This window comes from Euphorbia lathyris, chromosome 1 (genome assembly GCF_963576675.1).
Source record: "Euphorbia lathyris chromosome 1, ddEupLath1.1, whole genome shotgun sequence".
Lineage (NCBI taxonomy): Eukaryota > Viridiplantae > Streptophyta > Magnoliopsida > Malpighiales > Euphorbiaceae > Euphorbia > Euphorbia lathyris.
Genome location: NC_088910.1, coordinates 133,485,364 through 133,510,286, shown reverse-complemented (window position 1 = coordinate 133,510,286; position 24,923 = coordinate 133,485,364). Strand labels below are relative to the sequence as shown.

Below are 24,923 nucleotides of genomic sequence, written 5' to 3'. Positions count from 1 at the left end.
ATATCGATATTATAAACTAGAGGCATGGCGGCTGTCATCCTCTCCGATGTTTATGATATTTCTTGATCTTAAGTAGATTGATGAAACAGATAAGTAAACTACTTATCAGGGTGTGGCCACACACTTATCAATCTCACTTATCAAGTGGCCTGTGATATCATCTCACTATTACATGAGTGGTAATTCCATCACTTCAATATCAATACCAACGTATTCACCTGTTCACCCAATCATACCCGTATTTAGCATCCTGTTACAGACCTGTTAGGCGTATGTCAAAGTGAACCGAATCCCATATTGATATTATAATGAAATCTGGTCTGAAGATAGTTAGAGACCTACTTAAGAAAACTAATGACACAACCACCATGTAGTTTTCTCGGGCGGATCGATCCAGTCACATGTATACAACATGTACCCATATTCACAACTGACTTATCAAGTGCTATGGCTAGTATCAATTACTACCATACAGTCGTCGAATATACAAGTCCGTGGTCCTAATCATTCCCATGATAGAATGGACTTGGGATATGGTTTTACGATTATCAATCAATGGATTCTCTATTCATATTATAGCACAAGATATAAATGAACTAGATTAATGCCTTTATTAATGTAACACAAATAGTGTATCTATGCAAGAATAAACAAAAAGCATAATACAATATACATGAACCAATGCCTAAGAACTAGGGCACACCAACAGTTGTATTCTATACTTACATTCTCCATATTTATAATTTATGATTCATAATCTCTTTTTCTATATATGTGTTGTTGTTTGTTACTTGTTTTGATACTCGTAATTGATTATTGTGTAGGGGAACGCGATTTCCGATGCCATTCGGGCTATCTTTAGGGATTCATATAGGTGTTGCCTTACCGGAAGCGACGCTCCGGAAACCGTAGGAATTGACAAGCCACGGAACTTACGGGCCCTAATTTCTGATCCCGAGCACTATACACGCCTTGACTAGGAACCACGTAGTCTAAGTACTTCATGGGTCGGTCACACTACACGTAGTCGTCATTACAAGAGTAAATCATTAACCGTATATATATTGGGAGTCATTGTTTTTCATATTTATAACTTATCGCCATCCATATCATTTCGTAGAGTTTTTGTTATATAAATTTGTCTCACCTGTAGTTAGGAGTAGTTTGTAGTTGTTCCCCGAATCAACTCAAAGTATTCACCGCTTAGATAACGTATAAAACCGAGTCATTTAATACTTATAGTTATTAATCCCGTGGATTCGATACCCGGTCTTAACCGGATTATTACTTGATACGACGGGGTACACTTGCCCCTAAGTAGTAGCGTCTAGTAGAGATAGAGCATTTAGGAAGATCACATCCATAGTCGTAACGCACTTATCATAATACATATTTCGTAAGCTCTACCTAGGCGCCGCGCACCATCAAGTTTTTGGCGCCGTTGCCGGGGATTTATAATTTCCTGCAATATTAGACCAAAACCTTTTATTGTTAGTCTAAGCATTATCTTTGTATAAATTGTTTATATATACTTGTTACTAACAATATTCTTTCTTGTTTATAATTCTTTCCATTTGTTTATTTTATGCACACCCGATCTCGGAGTGATACTCTCGTTCCTATTGATCTTGAAATTAAACGTACTCTTTGTAGGATCCGGAGAGAGAAAATGGCAAACCTCAACAATGAAGCTAACCAACCCGAGGTCAACCAAAGGCCGTCGGTGCAACCCGTGAATAACAACCGCAATGGTGGAGGCAATGACATGCGCTCAATGATGGAGATTCTCGCTTCGCATCGCCCTTAAAACCGCAACGGAATCGTCGCCCCCACCATTCCGGCCAACACATATGAAATCAAGACTAGCATGATCCAACTCATCCAACAACTTGGCTAGTTCGGAGGAGAACCCCATGAAAACCCTAACGAACATCTCGATAAATTTCTTATGTGTGCCGAAACTTCTCGGCAAAACGGTGTCCCGGTTGAGGCCGTCTGACTAAAGTTGTTTCCTTTCTCTTTGACAAGACAAGCGTTGGAGTGGTTGCACTCGTTGGAAGCGGGTTCGATTACATCATGGGAGGAGCTTGAGAAGGAGTTCCTATCTTACTACTTCCCACCTTCCAAAACAGTTAAGTTGAGGAACGACATCACTACCTTTCGACAGCTCGAGTACGAAGCCCTTCATACAGCTTGGGCGAGATTCCGAAAGTTGCTTTGAAGCTGCCCACACCACGATATCCCCAAACACGATTTGGTAAGTACCTTCTATCACGGATTAACGCCTACTAACCGTGCTACCGTGGATTCCGCAGCAGGTGGGGACCTGTTTAGGAAGTCGGCCAGTGAAGCATATGAGCTCATCCACGAGCTTGCAAGGAAAAGCGTAGAGTGGCAAGAAGATCGGCTTGCCGGACCCTCGCGACATCAAACATTCGCCGTGGAGAAAGAGGCTCCGAAGAGTTCCATGGCGGAGATGAATAAAAAACTTGACGCTTTGATAGCCTAGTTGAGCCTTAACAAAGTTGCACAGGTCCTGATGTGCAATCATTGTGGTGGAGATCATGACGGACTTAATTGCCAAGCCGGTAGCCCTTTCGCCGGTGACACCGAAAATGTAAGTTACATAGGAGTAGGCAATCAAAGGTACAACCCAAACCCGAACTCCTACTCACACCACCACAATAATAATAATAATAATAGCGGTTGGAGGCCTCGGAACAAGTGTTCGGGTTTAGTAAAATTGAAATTTAGGCAAATATAATTGCAACCAGAAAATATATGTTGAGACAGATCCAGTTGCAATATTTGCAACCAACAGAACTTTGAAACCGTATTTTTGTCTCAAATATATTTAAGAAATCTAATTCTCATCTTTGCAACTAATGACAATGTTTTGCAACCATATCGGTTGCCATTTTGCAACCGATTTGAATCTGGTCTCAAACTTTGGTTGCTAATTACCGTTTTTCTTGTAGCGGAACTTTTTAGTTTTATACATTTTATATATATATATATATATATATATATATTGTGTATGTTTTTATTTTACACTATATATATATATATATATTTGGGAAAATTACACAGAAATTCATCTTTCAAACTAGTAAAATCATAATTTTTAATATATTTTAAGGATTAGAATTTATAAATTAGAAAACTAAAATATATTTTCTAGAGTTTATGATTTATGAATTAAAGTCTAGAATTTTTAAATTATGGTGTAAAATCATAATATGTAGAAGATAATCACATATTAGGAATTAAGTTTGGTAATACGATTTAGTTGTAATTTTGTAGTTAATTATGATATTCATGTATTTGATCCTATATAGTTTGCCCCCACTGATCATAAATTCTGGATCCGTCCCTGCCAGGAGGTATACCAGAACTTGGTCCGGTGTCAGGGCCCTTTGGAAATAATAGGACATCATGTATAAATAGTACAAGTCAGAGAAGATAAATTGTTGAAAATGAGAAATGATGAGTGTTCATGCTACCATATCTGGTTGTTCCAATTAAATTTTTATTTTCTCTGCAGTATAAATGTGAAAATGAGGTTGAAAGTGATCATTTACATATATAATTTGAGCCAAGTAACATGTTAATTGGAAATTGCATAAAATTAGTCAGTAAAGAACGCATTGGAAATAAAAGCTAATCACTAAATAGATGAGGAGGACTTTAAGATTTTTTCTTAATAAAGTTGTGGAAGTTTAGTAGCCTTCCTTTGAAAGTTTATAAAGTGGGTGGAAGAGATTATATGGATTTGTGGCTGATGGTTTTTGACCAAACAGATCAGGAGGATTTTAAGCTTTTTTGTGTTATTGTTTGGCTTTTGTGGTATAAAAGAAATCATGAGAAAATCCATCCATGTCACTCAATTGGATCATGTGCAAAGAAAATCAATTTTGGCAGCTTTCAATTCCAATAAAATGTAACATAAAAATAGTTTTTTGCAGCTCCAATTCCGTATGCTTTTCGCATTTAGGAAGCGCCCTTCTTCGCTTGTGAAGTTCAATTGTGATGCCACTTTCCTGCTAAATGGCCTGAAATGTACAGTTGGGGTGGTAGCTCCAGACTATTTGGGCCGTGTTATGATTAGCTGTTACGGTTATCTTATTTAGGTTATATTATTTAGGGTTTTTATTATTATTTAAGAGTCTTTAATGTTTAGGAGTCTTTTATTATTTAATATTTATTAATTTATGTTCAGTATTTCTTATTTAATTAGGTTAGACTTTTTAGTTGTGGTAGAATCCTAGTTGTGGTAGAATCCTAATTGTGATAGGATCCTTTTGGTTAAGGATACCTTAGGTGTTTAGGAATCATTGTACCTCTTTATAATAGGGGATTTTCAATCATATTAATATGATCGAGAATTTTAAATCAGAAATTGATACAGGGAGTTTTAGCGATCTCTCACAAATCGCTATAGAGTTTTCAAAATAGGTTCTACAAGAACAGGAGCAACAAGGGAATTCGAAGGAATTTTCCGGTGAACAGACCTGTGACGAGATCCTATTCGCGGGCACATAACAAATTGGTATCAGAGCCTATCGTCATGGGTGATTTTGGGCAATGGACGGCCAAGGTTCAGGATCTGGATCGCCGGCTAACCGAATCTGAAACTGGAAGCAAAGTATCAGAGACAACAGGTCATTACAGTGGCCAACACCAACACCGAAATTCAAACACTGTTCCAAAATATACCCGACTTCAGTTTCCCTCTTACAACAGAAAGGAGGATCCTTTAGGCTGGTTGTATGGCTGTGAGCAATTTTTCAGCAATCAAAATACAGAAGAAAGAGAGAAGGTAGGGTTAGCTGCTTTTCACATGACAGGAGAAGCACAATTATCGTACTACCGACTCGAACAAGAGGAGTCCGGACTCACTTGGGACCAATTCAAGTCCTATTGTTTGCTGCGTTTTGGGCCACCATTGAGCAGTAATCCATTGGGTGAATTAACTGACCTCCGACAAACGGGAACGGTGGAAGAGTACCAAGAACAATTTCAAACCCTTCTAGCTAGGGCTGTGTCTGTAAGGGCTGAGCAACAAGTCGACTTCTTTACTGCAGGATTATCTGAAACGTTAAGGATGGATGTGGAGATGCAAAATCCTCAAAATCTAGTTACTGCTATGAATTATGCCACGACTTTTGAAAGGAAGTTATTAATCAGCCAAGGGCTAAGCATGGGGCAAACCACTTCTTCATGGATAGTCCCAAAGGGGCTAAAGTCATCACCCTCAATTCAAACCACTGTCAATGATCAAAAGACTTGTGCAACTAACACCTCAGCAACATCAAACATGAGTAGCAACACTCCGCCTAATATGATCGAGAATTTTAAATCAGAAATTGATACAGGGAGTTTTAGCGATCTCTCACAAATCGCTATTGAGTTTTCTAAATAGGGTCTACGGAGAACAGGAGCAACAAGGGAATTCGAAGGAATTTTCCGGTGAACAGACCTGTGACGAGATCCTATTCGCGGGCACATAACATTAGTGCTACTCTTCACATGATTAACTGTGTCAATCCGGAAAAAGCGAGTTGTTAGCATTCTATAATGGATTGCGATAGATTGTTTTATGAAGGGTGTGGTAATAACGTCCAATTCACTCTTAGTGATTCAAAGGGATAAGATGCCAAAATAAGCCTATGATTTTTCGAAAGTATCAATTTAGGCTCCACGTATAAAATAGCACCAATATATAGGCTTAACGTTTAAAAAATGTATCTTGGACACGCCATTCCTATTACTCTGTTAAGTTCTTATTTCTCCCACCACGTACAACTGACAGAACTTAGATAATATCAATGACGTGTCTCGTTCCGTTATCGAGACCTAAGTTGCTACATTTTTTAAACGTAAGCCTATATTAGTGCTATTTTGTACGTTGAGCGTAAATTGATACTTCCTCAATGCTCAGTTTGATCCTAGTTTTCTAATGACTGGCAGAGAAGTCAGTTTCGCTGCTCATTCTATGGCTAAATGGGGATATGTCTGCTGGCTTCTAAAAGCTAGAGAGAACTAATGTGGTGATAAGATATAACATTGAAGACTCAAGAAAAAGGAATATAATGATGTGTTGAAGTCTATACTCAGCATGATCGAAGTCAATAATGTAGACAAGTACTACATGAGCAGATGCCTAGTAATTTACCAAAAATCGAGAAACAAACAAATGGTCAGTAATAGGAATTAGGAACAAACTCAGACCTGATTTGCACATCTCCCCGAATCCATTGTCTTGCTTGGTATCTCAGTACGATTGGGGATAAAACGCAACATCACAATTTGTTCTCTTTAGATTCCATTAAATCTGTTTCTAAGATGAAGCTGCCAAATGCCTAAAGAATCTGATGCAGTTTGATGTCCATAAATCTTAATTCATTAACTAGTTAATGAAAATGATTTAACACATCAAGATCCAACAGTTTGCACAATCTCTTATAGGTTATATGAACATTACCCTAATATCACAGTTGCTCAAGCATCATCGAAACTGACTTTCTCATTCAAGATATTTCTATTCACAATACTTAACAACAATTCATTACCACTTGGAAGACAACAATTCATAACCAAAAGTAGGGGTCTCAATTATATATAACGCACCTGAATCGAACCATAGGAGAAGCCGAAGTTCTCTCCATTTGATCTGACCAATCCACATCTGACTTGACCCGTTTTCAATCTTAGCCTATCCTATAGCCTCTGGGCTAGCAGTTGCAGCCCTTATATCAGTCGCTGAAGTTATTTAGGTATCATGAATGACAAACAGGTACCCTAGAAGTTAAAGAGGGTAATAATAGTTGTATTTTTTTTATAGTTAGTAATGATTGTTTTTAATTTTATAATGATTTTATGCTACGAGTAAATTATTTCCATGGCATAAGTAGATTTAGCCACGAAAATAAATTACTATGGTAAAATTTGTGGCATGAGTGTGTGTTTGCCACGAAAAAACATTACATGTAGTATAAATAAATCATGTAATCCTAAGTTTCTAGTGGAATCTATTTTTGCCGTGGCTAAATGAAAATATGGCACGAATTTTGATTTCTGTGGCATGATTCGTGGCGCAAGTGATGATTTGTTGATTTATCTGTATCTTTGACACATTTAGTTTCCCTAATTCCAGTCTAGAATATAGGGTTAGTCGTTCACTATAGAGTGAACTGTATTCTGTACATATACTAAATTACATATCAATAACAATTACTGAGAATTCATATTGTTACCGTATTAAGCCATGTTTAATTATTGATTTTTCATATACCATATATTTTCAGTTGTAGCTAAAACACAAATTTTATACTCACAATCTAACAGCCAGAGGCAGCACACCTAAGGCCTGATAAATTCCGACTGTATGAGTAGAAAATTGCTACCAGTTCAGTTCAGTAGTGATATCTCTCAACTCAACTCGTATATGTGTTAAACTAAAATTTGTGCTTTAGCTACAACTGAAAATATATGGCATATGAAAAATCAATTACACATTGAAAAATGATACTTCAAAACAACCAAACATATGAGAGGTAAGATGAGATAGTGCAGAACATAGCCCTACCTCAATGTTCAGACTAGCTCGCGCATGGTGAATTAGGGACTGAGAGCAACAGGCACAGGTGAATTTGTATTTTAATGTGTAACAATAAAGTTCAAATCAACATTACTTATCCATATACATTTTCGATGTATGATTCAATTCATTCCTACTCCATAAGGATTCTTTAGGGCTAGCTCTTTCCACCCAGCATCATGCTCCCAAAACCGGATTGTTACAAAAAGAGACTTAAAACATATATTACAATTAATGACAAATATCAGCAAACTATGAGTTTAATCGTACCAAGCTGTGGAGAACTTTTTAAAAGCTCAATCCACATTCCTACAAAAGGTAGAATAATCAATAGAAAGATCCAATTCATCATCTGAGATAGAGGAACTCGAATTGGAATTCCGAAGCTCACTAAGTATCTTGGCAAGTTTCATCGAAGTTTCGCGGAAGTTTTGCCTTTTCTGATGAGACGAGTCTCCAAATTCAACATGTAATGGCTTAGCTCTCTTGGGTGAAGAAGATTCATCATCGCTATCTATGTATCTATGTTTTCAACCATGTCAGACATGAATATTAGAACTCACACAAAAAGATACCTAAAGGAAGAAGGATTGCTTTGCATATATGTGAGTCATAAAAGGGCGGCTCGCTGCATTACGCGTCCCCCCCTAAGTGAGGGTCTGGAGAGGGGTCCCACCATAAGGGGTGTAATGGGTGTAATGGGGAAGCCTTCCCCTTCCAATTTTTTGGCAAGAGGCAGCTCCTAATAGTCGAACCTGTGACCTTTCCGTTACACGACAACAACGTTTACCGTTGAGAGGGTGAAACCATACCAGCTGATTTAATTAAGCAATATGAGACATCACACATGATTACAGGTTTTAGAAATTGAAGTCCTAATTAAAATACAATAACCATTAAAGAACAAATAATTCTGATATAGTATTGGCTAACTCTAACGCTTTGATTTAAAGAAGGATTTGGATTGGTTAGGAAGGAAATATATATATACATTAACAGTTAATGATTCTTAGTTACTTTATGTATTTTGACTAAATGTACTGATAGGGTACTGATGATAGCAAAATTTCTACCATACTCCCGGAAATATACACCTGACAAACCAATAAAAAAATAGACGCACAATGAATAACGAAATCATTTTGGTAATCCTTAGTTGCATTAAATCTTCATGTAGAAATTAATAGATTGTAATTACCTAAGGGAAAGAACTTTATCTGCAGCTACTAAAATATAACTAGGCCATAACTAAATGCAAAGAAAAATTGCCAGCGGATTATTTTTTGTATTGAAATATAACAGGTGCAATTCGGATTATTGGATAAATTGTGTCAAAATGTAAGAAAAGTGATAATTGTGTCAATCATATCATGTCGAAATTACCACCATTGTTAATAAGCCTTCCAACAAAGTCAAGATATATGAGTGTGTGTTTGCCACGAAAAAACATTACATGTAGTATAAATAAATCATGTAATCCTAAGTTTCTAGTGGAATTTATTTTTGCCGTGGCTAAATGAAAATATGGCACGAATTTTGAATTTCTGTGGCAAGATTCGTGGCGCAAGTGATGATTTGTTGATTTATCTGTATCTTTGACACATTTAGTTTCCCTAATTCTAGTCTAGAATATAGGGTTAGTCATTCACTATAGAGTGAACTGTATTCTGTACATATACTAAATTACATATCAATAACAATTACTGAGAATTCATATTATTACCGTATTAAGCCATGTTTTATTATTGATTTTTCATATACCATATATTTTCAGTTGTAGCTAAAGCACAAATTTTATACTCACAATCTAACAGCCAGAGGCAGCACACCTAAGGCCTGATAAATTCCGACTGTATGAGTAGAAAATTGCTACCAGTTCAGTTCAGTAGTGATATCTCTCAACTCAACTCGTATATGTGTTAAACTAAAATTTGTGCTTTAGCTACAAGTGAAAATATATGGCATATGAAAAATCAATTACACATTGAAAAATGACACTGCAAAACAACCAAACATATGAGAGGTAAGATGAGATAGTGCAGAACATAGCCCTACCTCAATGTTCAGACGAGCTCGCGCATGGTGAATTAGGGACTGAGAGCAACAGGCACAGGTGAATTTTTATTTTAATGTGTAACAATAAAGTTCAAATCAACATTACTTATCCATATACATTTTCAATGTATGATTCAATTCATTCCTACTCCATAAGGATTCTTTAGGGCTAGCTCTTTCCACCCAGCATCATGCTCCCAAAACCGGATTGTTACAAAAAGAGACTTAAAACATATATTACAATTAATGACAAATATCAGCAAACTGTGAGTTTAATCGTACCAAGCTGTGGAGAACTTTTTAAAAGCTCAATCCACATTCCTACAAAAGGTAGAATAATCAATAGAAAGATCCAATTCATCATCTGAGCTAGAGGAACTCGAATTGGAATTCCCAAGCTCACTAAGTATCTTCGCAAGTTTCGTTGAAGTTTCGCGGAAGTTTTGCCTTTTCTGATGAGACGAGTCTCCAAATTCAACATGTAATGGCTTAGCTCTCTTGGGTGAAGAAGATTCATCATCGCTATCTATGTATCTATGTTTTCGACCATGTCAGACATGAATATTAGAACTCACACAAAAAGATACCTAAGGGAAGAAGGATTGCTTTGCATATATGTGAGTCATAAAAGGGCGGCTCGCTGCATTACGCGTCCCCCCTAAGTGAGGGTCTGGAGAGGGGTCCCACCATAAGGGGTGTAATGGGTGTAATGGGGAAGCCTTCTCCTTCCAATTTTTTGGCAAGAGGCAGCTCCTAATAGTCGAACCTGTGACCTTTCCGTTACACGACAACAACTTTTACCGTTGAGAGGGTGAAACCATACCAGCTGATTTAATTAAGCAATATGAGACATCACACATGATTACAGGTTTTAGAAATTGAAGTCCTAATTAAAATACAATAACCATTAAAGAACAAATAATTCTGATATAGTATTGGCTAACTCTAACGCTTTGATTTAAAGAAGGATTTGGATTGGTTAGGAAGGAAATATATATATACATTAACAGTTAATGATTCTTAGTTACTTTATGTATTTTGACTAAATGTACTGATAAGGTACCGATGATAGCAAAATTTCTACCATACTCCCGGAAATATACACCTGACAAACCAATAAAAAAATAGACGCACAATGAATAACGAAATCATTTTGGTAATCCTTAGTTGCATTAAATCTTCATGTAGAAATTAATAGATTGTAATTACCTAAGGGAAAGAACTTTCTCTGCAGCTACTAAAATATAACTAGGCCATAACTAATTAAGGTATTAGCTAGCAAATTAAAGGCCAGACCAAGAACATTACCCGTTCTGAATGCAAAGAAAAATTGCCAGCGGATTATTTTTTGTATTGAAATATAACAGGTGCAATTCAGATTATTGGATAAATTGTGTCAAAATGTAAGAAAAGTGATAATTGTGTCAATCATATCATGTAGAAATTACCACCCTTGTTAATAAGCCATCCAACAAAGTCAACATATATGAATTTACTTACCTGATTCTTTCCCACCACTTGGATTTGACGCATTCAATCAAAAACATAATAGAAATATTAGTATAATGCATACCTATATATAAGAAGCAATATAATGTGAGACATTTAACGCATACCACTCATGCCTATAGCCATCTAAAACGTGAACAAATATTAAAAGAAACTAACATTGAGTACAAAGATCTGTACTACGTAACTGTTAGCCTAACTCAAAGCCATTGGCTAATTAATGATTATAAGCCTTTAATGACTAAAACTCAAAGATCAGTTTTAAATGTTTGATTCATCCATAAAGCATATTTGGCAAGCAGGATTAACTCACCCAAAATACATCAAAAGAGAAACACTGTTTCACAAATACAAGGAGCCATATAGCTCACTTATTATATAATATGAGACACGACAATACTACGATTTAAAAGTAAAACCCGCTTATATATCATATATAATCATATGGAATATATAAACCACATGACACACAAAACTCATTTTGAAACCCTTGAATGAAAAGAACCCTTCTCAATCTCTCAATCCATCTCCAAAGAGAAAACATCTCATTTATCTTCTGATTTAAGTCTTAGCATTCAACTTAGCACCCTTCCTGGTTATCGTCATTTTCTTTCACTCTCTTCAACAATTCATCTCGCTCTTTTGTCAATCGACTAACCAGTTCCTTCAATTCCCCACACTTCTTCTCAAACCTCTGCAATCCATCTCGCTCTTTGGTCAATCGACTAACCAGTTCCTTCAATTCCCCACACTTCTTCTCAAACCTCTGCAATTCATCTTGCTTTTCCTTGATTGTCCCTCTGCAGATTTGCACTTCGGCCTCAGCGATCAACTTAGCATTTACAAGATCATAGTTCTTCCTCTTAAGAACAATAATCTCTGCCTTGTCGTCTTCATTTTCTTTCACTTTCTTCAATAATACATCTCGCTCTCCCCTCAATTCCCCATTCTCTGTCCTCAATTTCTCTTCTCTAGATAAGAAAACCTCTTCCACTTGAGCAAAAGATGTTTTCAGTAGCTCCGACACTGTTAAGCCTTCCACCTCCTCCTTAACCTGTACAATTTCATTTGGACCAGCCATTTTTCGAAAGAGAATATGAATGATCAGAATTGTGAAAATGAGTATTCAAAATGGATCTGTTCTCTTCTCCAATTCGATGGATGGGTTCCTTTATTGCCAGCACTGAAGCCAAAATGGAAATTGGCTAGAAAGGAATATATTTGGTGGCCTTCCCTATTTGAATTCAAACAGATATATATTAAAGATATAGATACAGATATTTGGTGGCCTTCCTTATTTGATAAAAGTACTTATATTTTTTTTTTTTGATAAAAGTACTTATATCTTTAAGACAAAACAATATATTATTAAAATATGATAACTAAACAATGTGTTAAGTAAAATTGTAGGGAATAATTTTACTATCTTTAAATTAAAGTAAAATTAATTTTTAATCTTTGTAGTCGTTTGCCTTTATGGATCTTGTAAGTTTTTATTCCTTATATTTTTTTGTTGTACTTGTTCATCTATTAAAGATATAAGTGTTTCCATAAAAAAAAAATAATTGTAGGGAATAATAAATTATTTGTTCTTTAAAAAATAAAATTATTTGTCCTATTTTTATATTATTAAACTTATAATTACTTATTTTGTAACCTACGAGTGCATTAGACGAATTTTGAAAAATTACGGGGATGGGGCGGGAATGATTTTTTCCTTATTTCATCAACGATGACAATGATACAAATTTTTCATCTAGACGAGGATGGATGGGAGAGCAGTTCTCATCTCCATCCTATCGCATTTACAAACCTAAGTATGTATCATATTTTATCAGAATTTTTTTATTGATTTCTACTTGTTTTTAATAAATAAAATAAAAAATTTCTAACATCCAATCAAATTTAAAGAGATTTCATCTTTAAATAGATTATGAAATTGAAAAAATAAATAAATTAATTGATACGTAGTTAATGCAGCATGTGTGAATAAAATATTTGATTTTTTAATAATATCTAAAATTAGTCTAACCGATTTAGAATATATGAATAAAATATTTAATTTTTTAATAATATTTAAAATTGATCTAACTAATTAATCAACGGTAAACCAGTAATATTAAATTCTAGTTAATTATTTTTTAATCTTAAACTCTGCTTAAAAATCCAGTAATATTGGGTTTAATATTTGACATGAACCATGAATTCAAACCTTTATGATTTGCAAAAAATAATTCACTCATATAAAAATAAAATAAATAAAGAATATACTATTCAATTTTTTTCTTTAGAAAAATCGCATTCACAAATTACTCACACACACTTGCCTGCGTTACCCAAACTAATTTATATCAATGGTGTCCATGTGAATAAATTTTCCTGTCAAACTTGATAAGTTGGTATTTTGTAGTCTATCTAGAATCTGAATAAATCTTACTATAATATTGAAGAGAAGAGTTAGTACAGAATTAATGCAGAAATTCTGAGTCAAGCAATTAAGAGTTAGAAGTTCGATTTTGTAAAAAGCAATATGACGTACACACATTGTTTATCAAATAATTACAAACACAGTAGCATTTAGATTCAGATTAAGATTTGTTCATATTAGTTTACATTTTGGTAGTAGAAGGAACCGTCACTATTCCGAAGATTCAGCGAGAAGATTTAGTAGAGGATTCGACCCAGGAGCCTGACAAACTCTAATCGAGGTTCGAGGAAAGGATTGACAACCCGTTCACTTGAAAGTCGACAAAAGCTTCCATACTTCTTTTTCTCTGTAAACTTGTATCAAATTCATACTTCATCTAATAAAGTTCATATAATTCAATATATTTTTATGTAGCACTTCTGTAATTGATCCGAAGTGAGTTCTGGTGTTTTCATTAATACGTAGTTGAATTCAAAATCATTACAAGGAAACTTTGTTGAACACTTAGGCAAATTGATTCTTGCAAAAGTATTAATTTGGTTAAGGTAGCGATCTAACCCGACCGTAGGAGGGTTGTCTGCAGTTCAAAGCCCCTTAATTGAAGGAATTTACGTTATTACATTTTTATAATTTATACAAAGTTTAAAGTTGTTTTCTTTGCTTAATGCAAACGAATACATTTATTCCCTTTTCTAAAGCACTAAACGTTTCTGTTTTGTAAATTCATACTCAAAACAGAATTGATTTCTAACATTCTACACATTCTAATCTAATTCTTATTCAATCAATTTCAAACCCAATTTCAAATAACGATTATCTATTCATATAAACTTTAAGTCGTATTTAATCTACACATAAATAAGTTTTTGTTGAAAAACGTTCCCTGTGGGATCGATATCTTTTTATTACTACAAGCGAAACCGTGCACTTGCGGAAATCACTCAACAAGTTTTTGGCGCCGTTGCCGGGGAACACCAAAATTTTTAACAAAAATTTAGATTTTTCGTATTTTATTTCGAATCTAGGTTTATACATACTTATTTTAACTTTTGTAATTTATAAATTTTAATTTACTAACATATTTATTTTTCAAAATTCTGTTTTGAAGGTAGTTTTGGTTCATGTAAGATTTCAAGTTCATGCGCAGTTCTCGAAGTTCAGGCATTCCAACAAAACCGCTAGACCCAGAAATTGAAAAAACCATCAAGAAAAACAAGAAAAACAAAAATAAGACTCCATTAAAAACAAATACAGAGCCAGAAAATATGGCAACACTTATGGATTACGCTAGGCCGGGAGTGGCCAGGGTAACCAATAGCATAGTTAGACCCTAAATAAATGCAAACCAATTTGAAATTAAGCCAGTATTGCTTAATATGTTGCAAAATAATGTAGCATTTTATGGGTTGCCTAACGAAAATCCTAATACCTATTTGACAAATTTCCTTGAAATTTGTGACAATTTTAAAATACTTGATGTGACTGCCGAAGCAATCAAATTTCGCCTCTTTCCTTTCACTTTAAAGGATATAGCCAAAGAATGGTTAACTTCGAGGCCGGGCGCAACATTCGAAATTTGGGACCAACTTGCCCAAGCATTTTTATCAAAATATTTTCCTTTAGCAAAAACTGCAAGAGTCATAAAAGAGTTAACATTCTTTTTCTTAGAATGATAACGAAACTCTTTATGAGGCTTAGGAACGTTTTAAAGAACTTCAGCGTTTATGCCCACATCATCAATTGCCCGATGCACTTTTAATGCAAACATTTTATAATGGATTAAATCCTACAACTAGAGGTTCATTAGATGCTATGTCGGGAGGGCTATTTATGAAGAAGACATCTGCCCAAGCAAGAGAACTTTTGGAGGAAATGGCAATTAACAATAGTATGTGACCGGCAGATCGTGGACATATACCAGTGGCTAAACCATCATCCTCGACCACATCATCAGTTAAAGGTATAGTGAATCTTGATCCAGTCGTGATGTTACAAGCCCAATTTTCTGCCTTATCGCACAAAATTGATAGGTTTATGGCATCATGCGATTCTAACGGTAATCCAATCCAAACGAATGTGGATTATGAAGGTATGAGCGAGATCGAACATGTAAATTTTGTCGAAGGGCAAAACCAAACTAATAATCCTTATTCTAATACCTATAATCCTGGATGGAGAAATCATCCTAACTTTAACTGGAGAGATAATAATAATGTCAATGATAATCAAAATCGTACCAATAATTATCAAAATCAGTCAAGAGATACGATTAGCACTTTATCTTCTAAAATCGACAAATTTATAGATGCTATCGGTGGAAAAATAAGTAATCACGACGATGGTTTTAAACGGATCGAAAATAAATTCGATCAGCTTATTAAAAACCACTCATCTAGCATCCATAATTTGGAGGTTCAAATTGGCCAAATTGCTAAATCAATTCCATCCCGAAAAGAGGGAAGTCTTCCCAGCCATACGGAAGAAAATCCGAAAGAGCATGTAAAGGCTATCACTCTTCGTTCAGGGAAAAATTACTTAAGTCCAGAAATGCCTAGAGATTCGACTTTACCAGGAACTGATTTACCAAAATCCAAAGAAGCTACTTCAAAGACAAAAAGTTCACCAATTGACTCAAGTACAAAAACTTTTGTACCCAAACCACCTTTTCCACACAAAGTCCGAAATAAGGACTATGACAAACAACTTTTAACATTTCTGGATAAACTTAAAAATTTGCACATTAATTTAACGTTTATGGATGCAATTACGCAAATTCCTAACTATGGTAAGTTCTTAAAAGATTTAATTTCAAAGAAAATTAGTTGGGAAGGAATTTCATCCATCTCACTAACTGAAGACTGTAGTTCAATAGTGTCGAGTAATTTGCCTACTAAACTCAAAGATCCCGGATGTTTTACAATTCCGTGTAAATTGGGAGATATTGAATTCCCAAGTTGTCTTTGTGATTTAGGAGCAAGTATCAACTTAATGCCGTTGTCTATTTTTAATAAGTTAGATTTAGAAGAAGATATGAAACGTACCAATATGGTTCACAATTAGCGGATCAAACCACTAAAAGACCATATGGTATAATTGAAGACGTTTTAGTTAAAGTTGACAAATTTATTTTTCCTACCGATTTCGTTATATTAGATTTTGCATATGACGTTAATTGTCCACTAATATTTGGTAGACCGTTTATGAACACGGGACGTTCTCTAGTTGATGTGTTGGAAGGGAAAGTAGTTTTAAGGATAGGAGACGATAAGATCGAGTTTGATATGAACAAAGCAATGAAATATGATATGGAGGAATTCGCTTGTATGAAACTCGACTTAGTTGAAGAATGTGTCAATGACGTTATTCAAAAAGAAGAAATAATAGAACCAATAATGGGTGAAGAATTAGAAGATAAGGACCCAGAGCCTTTGATTCGAGAAGATAGACCAGTTCCGTCTTTAATTGTAATACCCCCTAAATTAGAACTTAAAGAATTACCCAACCATTTGAGGTACGCTTTCTTAGGCGAAGGCGATTCTCTACCTACAATTATCTCTAACAAGTTAACGAATGATCAAGAAGAAAAATTGAAAGAAGTTGTTAGAAATAGGATAGGAAGTATGGGATGACAAATTTCAGACTTGAAAGGAATTAATCATAGTATTGTAATGCACAGAATTCACTTAGAAGAAGATAAGCCACCTAAAGCGGATAGGACACTTAAATCCGAATATGAAAGAAGTAGTAAAAAATGAGATTACTAAACTTTTATACAATGGAATCATTTATCCAATCTTGGATAGTGAATGGATCAGTCCAATCCATTGTGTACCTAAAAAGGGAGGCATAACTGTTATAAGGAATGACGAAGGTGAATAAATACCTACACGAACCACCACTGGTTGGAGGGTTTGTATAGATTATAGGAACCTTAACAAAGCAACCAGGAAAAACCATTTTCCTCTACCTTTCATCGATCAAATGATCGAAAGGATAGCCGATCATGCTTTTTATTGTTTTCTAGATGGTTATTCCGGATTCTTTCAAATTTATATTTACCCGGATGACCAAGATAAAACAACCTTCACATGTCCTTATGGAACATTTGCATATAGGAGAATGTCCTTTGGTATATGTAATGCACCATCAACATTTCAACGTTGTATGACTGCAATTTTTAACGATTTCATTGAAGATATCATGGAGGTTTTCATGGATGATTTTTCAGTTTACGGAGATTCTTTCGATGCATTGTTTAGGAAATTTAGATAAAGTTTTGTCTAGATGTAAGGAAACGAATTTAGTGTTGAACTGGGAAAAATGTCATTTCATGGTGGGCGAAAGAATTGTTTTAGGTCATAAAATATCTGAAAAAGGATTAGAAGTGGATAGAGCAAAAACTTCAGTGATAGAAAAATTACCCCCTCCAACTACTGTTAAGGGAGTACGGTCATTTTTAGGACATGCAGATTTTTACAAACGATTTATAAAAAACTTTTCTGTGATTTATAAACCACTTACTAATTTACTTATGAAAGACTCAACCTTGGACTTTAATGAAGATTGTGTTAAAGTTTTCGAAACATTGAAAGCAGCTTTAGTCAGTGCACCCATAATTGCTAAACCCGATTGAGATTTACCTTTTGAAATCATGTGTGATGCAAGTGACTTAGCCGTCGGATGTGCTTTAGGTCAAAGGAAGGATAAGAAACTTCATGTTAATTATTATGCTAGTTACACATTGTCCGGGGCACAGTTAAATTATACCACAACAGAAAAAGAAATGCTAGCGGTAGTTTTTGCATGTGATAAGTTTAGGTCGTACCTGCTAGGATCTAAAGTTATTATATATACCGATCACGCAGCTTTAAGGTATCTATTTGCTAAGAAAGATGCAAAACCGCGTCTGATTAGATGGGTTTTGTTGTTGCAAGAATTTGATATAGAGATTAAAGACAAAAAGGGAGTAGAAAACTTTATCGCTGATCATTTATCAAGACTCGAAGATGAAAACGGTCCTATAGGTGAAACTATCGGTATACGAGATGATTTCCCCGATGAATATCTCTATCAGATAAAGAGTGTCATGTCACCATGGTATGCGGATATAGCAAATTATCTCGCAGCTAACATTGTTCCATAAGGGTTAAATTGCCAACAAAAGAAAAAATACTTTTCCGATGTTAAACAATATTTTTGGGAAGATCCTTTCTTGTTCAAAACTTGTGGGGATGGTATGATTAGGAGATGCGTTAGCGAAAATGAATACGGGTCTATAATGTCAGAATGCCATTCTAGCTCTTATGGAGAACATAACGGCGTTAGTAAAACAACAGTTAGGATATTAGAATGTGGATTCTTTTGGCCTACATTGTTTAAGGATGTTCGTTCATTTATTATTCGTTGTGACAAATGTCAAAGAATCGGAAATTTAGGAAGGAAAGATTAGATGCCTCTCACAAACATGTTAAAAGTTGAAGTCTTCGACGTGTGGGGGATTGATTTCAAACCTTTATGATTTGCAAAAAATAATTCACTCATATAAAAATAAAATAAATAAAGAATATACTATTCAATTTTTTTTCTTTAGAAAAATCGCATTCACAAATTACTCACACACACTTGCCTGCGTTACCCAAACTAATTTATATCAATGGTGTCCATAAGAATAAATTTTCCTGTCAAACTTGATAAGTTGGTATTTTGTAGTCTATCTAGAATCTGAATAAATCTTACTATAATTTTGATAATTCTATCGTAGTCGCCTTGAGTAAAAGAAAAACTGAGAATAATATGTTAAGCCTAAAATATACCTAAAATATCATCAATATTTACATCAGTTTTGCTATAAAATCGTACTGTTTATATCTATTTCGAGTACTTTTACGTTCAAATATGTTTCTTTCATGTCAGGTACCTAAATATTTGGTAAAATCCAAATAGGAACGAAAAGAGGTCAAAAACGAAGGAAAAACCCTGCAAAATGAGTCAAAGACGACGAAAGCGTACAAGGGGGGGGGGGGCGTGATGCGCGATTAGAAAGGAGATTTTGATGCTAAAGAAACACTGGAGCTGGATGGATGGAGTGGAGTACTGGACGGGCATGGAGCCAACATTGAAGATCAGATTGATTACCAAGTACATTTGTAATCAGTAATCATTATGTTCTTCAAGATTGACTCTATGCCCATCCAGTAGTCCACACCATCTAGCTCAGTGTTTCTTTGGCATCCAAATCTCCTTGCTTCAAGAATGTGCAAATGGTAAACAAGGATATCAGGATGATGGGGAACCATCAGAGTTAAATGGCATCGAATACTGGAGGGGCATGGAGCCAACATTGAAGATCAGATTGATTACCAAGTACATTTGTAATCAGTAATCATTATGTTCTTCAAGATTGGCTCTATGCCCATCCAGTAGTCCACACCATCTAACTCAATGGTTGCCCAGCATCCAAATTTCCTTGCTATTCGCACATCACGCCCCCCTTGTACGCTATTCGCACGTCACATCATAATGCCCCCCTTGCTTGCTATTTGCACATCATATATCCACTGCATGCTCTTCAGTCCATCTCCTGGCAGTTGCTATGTAACCTGCCCTGTTGCTGATGTATCGTTCAGCAATTCGCTCTCGGCCAGAAAATGGCCCCTCAATGAAGGGCTCTACCAGCAGTCCATAAATATTCCACAGCAGCTATAAAATGCATAAATAAATTAAATTAGACCCCAAACATGAGTAGATAAACTAGACCCCAAACATGAATAGATAAATTTACGGGTAAAAAATACATAGATTTACATCTTACCGTGGCAATACTATGGGCAGGGCGATCAAGTAGCTGGGGCAAAGAAACATGCCCCAATGGACCAATATTAGGATGGTAAATTTTGGTCCTGAATATTACCTGCGAACAATAGTAATATCATTAGTGTATTTACAAAGATATGAACTGATTTATGTGTGTTAATAAGTTTATGCATGTTCTTACAACTGGAGGTGTGGATGGGAAATCGACAGGGAAGTCCATTTGGACTATGAATACACCTCCTTCATAAGGGGTGTTTGGAGGGCCATTCATCACGGCAGTCCATTGCTGGCGGTCAGGACCATGTATATTGACAAGCCACCTAGGTGCCTCATATCGGAGTTGGTCAATCTGAAACTCAACATTACGATAGAGGTTCCTTCTATTTATGCTCGAAATAACAAACTGTAAGTATAGTGTTAAGTTGCCCTGGGTGACTATTGAGAATTGGTAAACGCTTCCTATTTATAATATGGGTGGGTAAGTGAAGGGTGGGTCTCATAATGGAGAAAGGGTAAAAGGAGATTAATTAGGTCTATCTGTATACGGTGTGTAATTAATGAGCATCATCAATTGATTTTGCAAATACCAAGACTTTGGGGATTCTAGGAGATGATGACTTAGATATGCTTCAGTTCAAGTTGGATTTGGCTTTCCAATCAACACCACCACGCTTCTGACTATATATAAAGATTTGTAGATGTACATTAATTGCTTATATTTTTTTTACCCTACATTCATTCAGTTATTTGTGTAGTTCAAATGTAAACAGATTATGAGCATTATTCTCCAGTAAAATTAAAATCATTGATATACAAAAATTCTTGTTCATTTGATAATTATTGTTCATTTCCAGAATCATTCGAAGAAGAAGGCAAGGAGTGACATTTACGTTTAAAAAAATATCATCTAAACAACAATAAAAAGACATTAAATTAAAAGAATCTGTCATCTAAAACAAATCTCTTGACATGATTGATTAACACCTATGCCATCTGATACAAGTTACTACGACAGAAATTATTATAAAAACTGTCACCGCGGATACCAATATGCCAATTTCCCATATAGCGACTTGACATTTTTAATTATTAGTATGTCATGTGATGACATTAAAAGTGACGTTTAATAAATAAAAAGATGCATCGTAACAATGTTCATATGACAGTACGAAACTAGGCTGATGTCATGTATAGTATCTTCAAATGACAGAACCTAACCGTCGTCTGAAGGTGCAATAGACGGCAGCGAGCCCTGTGACAGATTTATATCTCGCGGGACGATGGTTTTTTACCGTCGTCTAAAGGGGGTTTTGACGTAATGTTATCTTAATTATTTGAAAGTCTAAGGACCATACTATTATAGTTAAACTTCTGTTACCATAAGTACTTTTTATCCCAAATCAAACCCAACATAAGAAATCCATCAAACACCTCATCTACTTTGCAGAAATCAAGATGTCTATAACCCCATTCAAAAACTTGTTCTGTTGCGGCCCGAACACACCTAAAATGCATTCATACTCATTCCTGTAGACTACACTACTATTAGCATGATGTAGGCTAAAGTTTATATATTGACATAAAACCCCTTATTATCATTAAGTTGCATTCAATAACCCTATATTATTGTCCAACTCTATTCAATTACTCTCTTTATATGCCCAGTAAACTTTCAAAAGTTCTTAATTATTTGTGTATTTGATATTTTTTTACAAGTGACGAGCACTTTGACACGCGGTGAAACATGTCTCTCACTTGGACAAAAGTAGTTGCATTTGGAACTTTAAAAGTTAAACTAGATGTTGAAATTTTAGAAAGGGGGGACAAATGTATTAAACTTATCTGTTTTGTATAATAATGACTTTAAGATATGCAGCGATACATCAAGATCGATATTGTTTCACATTGGATATGTATTGCTTATTTTTTGAGTTTTAATTCAGAAACTTATTTGTACAAATGTAAACAGATTGTGAGCGTTGGTCTCTAATTAATTTAAACTCATTGATATACATAATTTCATGTTCATTTGAGTATGTTTTATTATTCAGGTAAAAACCAGAAAGTCATTCGAAAAAGAAAGCAAAGAGTCACATTTAATTAAAAAATCATCTAAACAACAATAAAGACACAAAAATAATGGAATCTGTCATCTGAAAACAAATTCATTAAAATAAATGATTAAGACTTATGTCATCTGAAACGAGCTACAAAGATATAAATTATTATACAAACTGTCATCGCAAATACCAATATGTCAATTTCTCATATATCTCAGTGACGTTTTTAATTATTAGGATGCCATGCAATGATCCTATATATGATGGTTATAATAAATAAGGGTTCATCGTAACACATGTAATATAACAGCCTACAAATAGGCTTATTTCATGTGACGTACCTTCAGATGAGAGAACCCAAGCGTTGTCTAAAGGTCCATCAGACGGCAGTGAGTCCCGTGACAGTTTTATTTCTTGCGAGATGATGGTTTTGCACCATCTTCTGAAGGGATTTACGTCGTAGTGGTTTGCTGATTTTTTTATCCATTATTGGTTTCATTCAGAGCACTTCTGATCATTCCATCTTTATTTATAATCAAAGAAGTAACATTGCACTTATGTATGTCGATGATATTATCCCCATTGCATCATCTGACAGTTTTCGACAGACCATATTTTGGAATGAAATATTTGGGACCAGTAAGCTATTTTTTTTGGCATTTCCATCAAATGTCACAACCATGGTTTATTCTTTTCCCAATGGAAGTATGCATAAGAACTACTTGAAAAAGTTGGTAGGGAATCCTGCAAATCATCTCCTACATGGATTGACACTAAAGGCAAGTTGAGTGATTCTTCTGGTTTGCCCCTATACAATTCCAACTCATTACCAAAGTTTAGCTAGCGGGTTGTCATACCTCATATTCACAAGATCCCATATTTACTATGACATGCAAACCTATTTCCTACATATGCATGATCCGAAGGAGGACGACATGATAGCTCTAAAACAGATTTTTCGCTACATCAAAGGTACAATTGACTATGACCTCCATCTTTATACTTTCATCCTCTCTAGTTTCATTTCATATATTGATGATGATTGAGGAGGCTTTCCCGAGACAAGGCGATCCACCTCTGGTTATTGTGTGTCACACAAGTACAAGGTAAGCAAGATCCACAAATGGAAAAAAAAACTACAAAGAGCAAAAAAAAAAAAAAAAACAATATAATTCTCATCAATCCAAATCCTCATAAAAGTAGTTGTAATATCATCACATCATTATCTAGTGATATACGGACATGATCTACTTCAGAGCACTTCTGATCATTCCATCTTTATTTATAATGTAGATATGAAAACATTATAGAGAATAGATATCGTTCAAATGGATTAAAAGATCTAAGAAAATATATGAAGTCCAATTAAAATAACATACTTCTTCCTTGTTATGTAGAGGCCCCCGTCCTTTGGAATTATCCCTACAATGGATGGTTTCGATCTTATGTTTCCAACAAATTCAGGTTCTAGATTTTTAATTAACTCATCGAATTTAAACTTAATTACAAAATCTAACTTGTCTAATATAGGATTAAAGATCTATTTGGTCCATGTGGCATCCAACATTTTATCATTTGAGCCATTTGGTATTATTTGGTAACATTTTCCTTTGAGGTATTTTTATAGATTACATTTAACCTATTTTAAATGAAAAATTATTTAATATGTTAATTTTTCCACATGGCATGACTTTTAACACACTATGTACACAGGAGGTAATTGTTTTAATCGTGTATCCATATAGATTTAATATAAGGATAAATACAGAATCCATTTATTTTTATTATTTATCCATATATTAAGTCTATACGCAGAAAATTACCAAAACGATTGTCGGGTATAAAAAATTATGTCATGTGCCCAATATTAACAAATCGTTTAACCTTTTATCCAAAAAAGGTTAAATGTCACATGTTGAAATACTCCCAGGTGGCAAATCTTACCAAACAATACCACATGGGTCAAATGATAAAATTTTGGAGATCACTATAATGGACCATAACTTTCTCTAAGTTTGTTCAGAACGACTCAATCTTATGTTTATACTCCAAATCTAGCTTAATTTTGAGAAGTTTTACAATGGTATGTAAAAATTGGTTCTGAACGACTCATATAATAACATCTACATATACAAAAAAAAAATTAGCGAGTACGATTTGATAAAAAGTAAATAAATTACGCATGAACATGTAAAACTGGCCCCCCGGACCAATCTTGTATTCACCATTGCTCCTCATATTAGATAGCAGCAATCCGAAGTTTGATATCGACAAGGAAGGAAGCTCCAAAGCTGCCGAGGAAGATGGAGGACTGAAGGTTATGGCATCGGTGAAAAGGAACTATATCAATTTAGATGATGGTGAAGAGATGACAAATTTGAAGATGAGAGAGAGAAAATGAGGCGGAGGCACTAGGTTTTACTCGAGGCCACGACTATAGAATTATCATATTCTATTA

The 24,923-nt window shown here is 34.9% G+C and overlaps 1 non-coding gene across 1 annotated transcript; it reads right to left on the bottom strand.

Moving 5' to 3' along the window:
* Window positions 1-15,226: 15,226 nt before the first annotated feature.
* LOC136216152 (small nucleolar RNA R71) lies at window positions 15,227-15,334 on the bottom strand. The gene has a single exon (XR_010683144.1). It is a non-coding gene; the product is annotated as a small nucleolar RNA R71 (small nucleolar RNA).
* Between the last annotated feature and the right edge of the window lie 9,589 nt (window positions 15,335-24,923).